General features: G+C 35.1%; 1 long non-coding RNA gene across 1 annotated transcript; it reads right to left on the bottom strand.

The window, feature by feature from the left end:
- Positions 1–347: 347 nt before the first annotated feature.
- On the bottom strand, positions 348–1,937 carry LOC140038730 (uncharacterized). The gene is made up of 4 exons (XR_011842303.1): positions 1,363–1,937; positions 1,082–1,114; positions 817–930; positions 348–640 (listed from the first exon to the last, which is right to left on the bottom strand). It is a non-coding gene; the product is annotated as an uncharacterized lncRNA (long non-coding RNA).
- Positions 1,938–5,819: the final 3,882 nt, after the last annotated feature.

The following is a 5,819-nucleotide window of genomic DNA, read 5'->3' as shown; positions in this document are numbered from 1 at the left end:
GTTGTCCCTTCCAATGTGGGGATAGACTCATACTATTCAACATGTCAGGAAAACTATGCTGTTATAACATCTCATCTACCAACAAAAATCTCTTTTCTTGATAATTGAAAGTGTCAGGATAGGTATAGTACAACATTAGAATATCGAATTCTATGTTGACACATTTAATTGCCAGGAGTTATTTTTTTTCTTTAAATAGAAGCAACCTGCAGGTAGTGCTCCCTGCTCTACATTCCGTTAATCAGAAATCCAAAGACTTTTAAAATTATTCCAAAAAATAGAATGCATATAAGATAATATGCTATGATGTAAAAATCTAGAAACATCAAACTTGAGCAGTATTGTGATTATGAGAACTGAAAATGCCAACTCCCATAAGCAAGAGGAGATTTGTCATCATGTTTCATACATCAAAAGCAGAATGCAAATGAGACTAAATGATATACAAGCCAACACACAGTGGAAAATCTCAGAATAAATGCAAGCGCACTTTGTTTATAGCAATAACAATTGGCATTCCAGCTGCTGTGGCATGAGCAATGGCCTCTTCTGTTTGAGGTTGAATTCCATCATCAGTAGCAAGTACAATAACAGCAATGTCTGTTACTCTGGCTCCACGAGCTCTCATTGCTCCAAATGCCTATCCAACCATTTTGTACAGTTATGTTAGATAATTCATCTTGACAAAGGCCTTTTAAGATATGTCTGCAAAATCTCCAAGAAGAGCATTTGACATAAAAATTTTAAAAAAGCAAAAAAAAAAACTTGCATGAATAAGCAGTTAAAAGTTATAACCAGTGCTACATCATTAATTACCTCATGTCCAGGGGTGTCAAGGAAAACACAAGTCTATGGCTTGCCATCAAAAGGTACTTGTACCTTGTATGCCCCCATGCCTTGAGTAATTCCACCTGCTTCAGATGCTGCCACCTACAGTAGGTTGTCTAAGATTTAGTTCCCAGCTATTCAAGTATCATAACATAAGACAGAATAAGGTACTTCTTCTAAAGTCATCAAATCATAATGGCATTACAAAAAATGTACCTCAACGTGAACATCAATAAAAATAATCGATTCATACCTTGCTTTTCCTGATGTAATCCAAAAGTGTGGTCTGCCAACCCAAAAGAAAACCAGTAATATATTAGCTAAAGATTGTTATGGGATAATAAATCTAGAATGACTCTCCTAAAGATCAATTAACTGGAAGCACACAAAATGTTCATAGGCAACAATCAAATAACAAAGAAAGGTAAAATTATTTCTTGGGTGAGATCATAATGACTTCAAAAAAGATCCATTAACTGGCGACACACATAATGCTTCTTGAAACCAACTACAAGAAAAAATTTTGTTGCTTACTTTCCCATGGTCCACGTGTCCTATGATGGTCAGAACAGGAGGCCTGTCTTCCAACTTGTAGACATCATCTTCATCAAAAATTTCCTTTTTTTGCCATTTCCTCCACTTTCACAGGGTCAGCATCAATAACTTCAACATCATACTCCTGATAGATCATCTTCACCATGTCTTTGCTGAGAGTTTGCACACCATCAGGTTTGATTCCCTTTGAGTATAAAGATCTAAAAATCTCACCTTCACTAATGACCAAGTTGTGCGCCAACTCCTCTGTTAGCATACCTTCTTCGCCAACTTCCAAGATCTCAACCCTAACAGGTGCAGCATCTTTAGCTGCCTAGAGTCGTGCAGCTTTACGACTTGCCTTTGTCCATTTTTTGCAATCAGCTGCTGCTTGTACATCCGAAGGCAGACCAAAAAGTGGTCACATGCCCAGCTAGATTTTCAACAAAGATTATTGAGGCATTTCATCAAACATGTCAAAGGCTATTACTAATTCTACACAAACAACTCCATTTCCTCTTTCCCTGTCCTCTTTTAGCTTATAAACCTCTGAAACGCTATAATTTATAACCATCACATGCCTATAATAGCACAAACTTGGTCCAAATTTTGAACCAAAAATAACTATAAAACAACTTTCCGCGTACAATTTCAACAAATAGGGGGAAAAACACACACACACACAAAGATGCACCACATATCTGTGCAACTACAGGAACGCAAAAACCACGAATTTGAAGTAGTAAGTGGGCTTTCGGCTTACTTGGACGCCTTCGGAAGCGGTAGAGACGGGGGAAGAGGTGAAATCGGAGTCAAGGGTAAGAAAAAGGAATATGGCGAGACTGAAAAACGAGATTGCCATTAGTAAAAGTAAGCCAATGAACTAGGTAGTTTGCCAAAAGGGCAAATTGAGATTGGACTTGGAAGACGATTCTCGATGAACTACTCGAGTCGGGGGAGAAATTTGTTGAGCCGAATTCGAAGAAGAAGATGATGATGACCCGGAAGTGGGTTTCCTTCGAGAGAGATTTTGTTGCTGATGCTGCTATTAGCTGCCTGAGGGAGCCACAGTTGAAGCTTTATGGAAACTGCTGCCTGGCTGCTACCCATTTTTCCCACCAACTACATCGGAATCTGACAACAGAGAGATAGAGAGACAGAGAGAGGGAGGCTGGAAATGGTGGAGCTGGAAAATGAAAATTTTGAGCAAGTGTTTTGAGTAAGCGTTTTGGCCGGCAGAATGAAAATTTTGAGTGTTTTAGAGCAAATGAATCTTCCGCCAAAATCAAACGATCCCGTTTAGTGTCTTTCTTTTTTTTTTGGTATATCTTACATTTTCTCAAGTGTCATGTTAGATAGTCTAAAGGCACATTATTATTTTTATATCTGATAAAATAAAAAAAATTAGAGTATATATTATTGAATTGCTAATAAGTGTCATGATAGGAGTGCTATAATGACACAAACCAACAAGTGTCCTTACAGACATGTCAGGAAAGACCATTTTTATTGTAGCGAAGATTCAATTTCATCTTTATCCAAGTAAAGCAAAGCAGTAGATCATGTATGCCAATTTTACAATATATTTGACTCATGATCTGTCTGATTATATTAGGAATTACCTGTACTCATTGGAACTTGTATGCAATAGGAAAAATATTGTACAATCCCAATCAACATCATTGTTCATATAAGTATTTATATGTATTGTGAAGTTAATTTAGTTAATAAACTAGATCTAATTGTTCAGGCGTGAAGTTCCGGTAACATCGTAAAGCGTGCCTTTAGTAGTCATGTTCCAGTAATACCGTAAAGCCTTTAGTAGTCAATGAGTGATTGAAGTAAATTTTTTCAGTGATAACTTTATAGTTAAAAGCTTTTATTTTTTACCAATGCCATTCGATATCTAAGCGGGTTTATTTGTATTTAATTACTTCGTAGATATTGAACAATTGTTTACTTTTGTCTTTTTACTATTTTTTGTGGAAAATTCTTGTAATGAGTTAAAAATTAATTTTGTAAACAACAAAACAAGTACTGATACGAAATCGTAAAATTAACTACTAATTTTTTTTTAAAATTGTAGATCATGGAGTGTGATGATTCCCTTGAGAGCAAGTTCCCACCTTGTCGTAAATTTGAATTTATGTAAAGAGAAAATTAAAAAAAAGTTTTGAGTTATCTGTTTTAATTGGTTTTTAGTAAACTTGTCAACCGATTATTATCGGTTTATTTGAGTTTGGCTTATCAAAAAGTTAGAAACACGTGACAGCTGTACAAAGAAGGGACAGATGATATAGAGACTAATTTGGGGACAGAACATTTGAAGCCATGAAAAAGAAGATATAGCAAAAGAATCGGATTAAGAGGCTTTCTTTTGTCTCACGAATTTACATTTTTATCCCCATAAAATTTTGTTTATTTTAGTTACACTTGTAAGTTAATGGAATATGCCAATTACTCTGTTAGTGTTGGGAATGCCATCAAAAATTGCATTTAAATGGATAACAATTTATAATTTAAGAAGCAAAGTGCCAATTACTCTATTAGTGTTGGGGGTTCGACCCGTTTAGCATATAAATGGAATTTATACGTAAAATGTTCAAGCTACTCAAACTCAATTCGAATTCTATTCAATAAAAACTCGTTTAAATTCAATTCAAAAAGTTAATTGAACAAAATTTCTGATGCGGTTGAGCACGAGACCCATGGTGCTCCAGTAGACCCTGTGAAGGTGCTCCAAGGTCCAGTGACACGAGCACGAGATAAGAAATTCAAGGAGTCGTTTCAAGCCTTGGTTCATGCCGTCCAAGCCCAAGAGAAACCGCCCATTGAAGGGATTGAGTTGGAAGATCCTTACAAGACGACTAAAGTGTTGTTTACAATTGAAGATGCGCTCCGCTGAGTTGTACAGGAGTCTCGCCAAGGGAAGGCCCAAGGGGCTGGCCAAATTTTCCTTGTTATTTTTTCAGTTTATTAGGTCTTCGTCATGGCTATAAATAGCCTCAAGTCGGATGTTACATGGAGTTTTTGAGATTATTGAATAAAATTCCCAGAATTTCATCCATTCCTTGTGGCAAAAATCCCTTAGTTTGAGAAAACTAAGTTGAACATCCTAGAATTGATCCTAGGTTGCTCTTGACTTATCAATCAAACACACACACTTGATTGTGGCGTCCTCTATCGTTGAAACTGTTCTTGAGTGGTCCAAGTTCGGGTTCAACTCCATCAAATCATCAACGTGTTCCTCTAGATCCGAAGTAGCTTCCACGTCTCGCATCAATTTCAATCTCTTCAAAATAGTCAAAAAAAATCTTGAACGCTAGGGCATTCAATTTTTTGGATTTTTTTACGCTCCTATTTGTTTCGCATTAGTTCCCTTTTCTTTCCCTAAAGATTCACTGGGGAAAATAAGAAAAGGCACGTGGGATTAAAGTGTTGTAGTAAATCTCTGAGTGTTCTACAGCATCTCGTGTATGCACGCTCTTTGAAACATCGCTTCGTGAATGTCATAAACTTTTTGAGAACTCTTTGAAACATGACACTCCCGGTCCCAGACTGGGGCAGAGCCATTTTGCGCCACTCAGTTTTATAGAATTTTCAGAATAGCCATTTTGCACCTTTTTCTATTGTTGCCTCATTTTTGCCCTCTTGAAATTTGATAATATTCTCTCTAACCCCACAATTGCCCTCCAAAAGTTTTAAAATTTTGTATATATACCACCATCATTTCTATAATGCAACATTAAAATAAAATATATATAATGCTATTTTTACTAACAAATTTTATTCGTATAACATTAAACTTTTCATAGCCTTATGAATTACAAGTTAGCAACATTCATTTGCTAGTTTGACTATCAATACAGTATTTGTCTATATATGAAAATATACATCTACTACTCAATGCATAATTTAAATATTGTGCACTATTATACAATTGTTTATGCATAGTTTTATTCATTATGTTATTTTACACCATTAGATGACCTTATAATAATTGCAATTAAAAAAATTTGTAGATAATTCTTTTTAAATTATTTAATATTGAATAAAGTGGTGTACTCATTGCAAACATTTAGCTATCCCAAAAATCTATAACACATAGTAAACTTATGCTAATATAAGTATTGAGAGATTGTACAATCCTCTTTTGGTATCATACCTCAAGTTAAATTCATGGTTAGATGGTGAAATAAGTTTTTCAGACCGTTAGACTATTATATTAACTTGAAAACTTTGAACCACTGCTATTACTAAGAGACAAAAAATAAAGGGAACGGCTCCTTAAAGGAAAATAGAATTTTATTCATAATTGCACCATTTGCACAAAGGCGTATTTGGCACCAAGGGGTTCACAAGATAATATATTTTTCATTTAAATTAACTAATAAGAATTTTGAAACAGATCAAAATAGAAAAAGTATGATATTTTTAATGGAACGGTGGAGTATATA

The sequence above is a fragment of the Coffea arabica genome, chromosome 3e, assembly GCF_036785885.1.
Source record: "Coffea arabica cultivar ET-39 chromosome 3e, Coffea Arabica ET-39 HiFi, whole genome shotgun sequence".
Classification (NCBI taxonomy): Eukaryota; Viridiplantae; Streptophyta; class Magnoliopsida; order Gentianales; family Rubiaceae; genus Coffea; species Coffea arabica.
The sequence above is the reverse complement of the archived record's forward strand: the minus strand, read 5'-3'. Positions and strand labels throughout refer to the sequence as shown.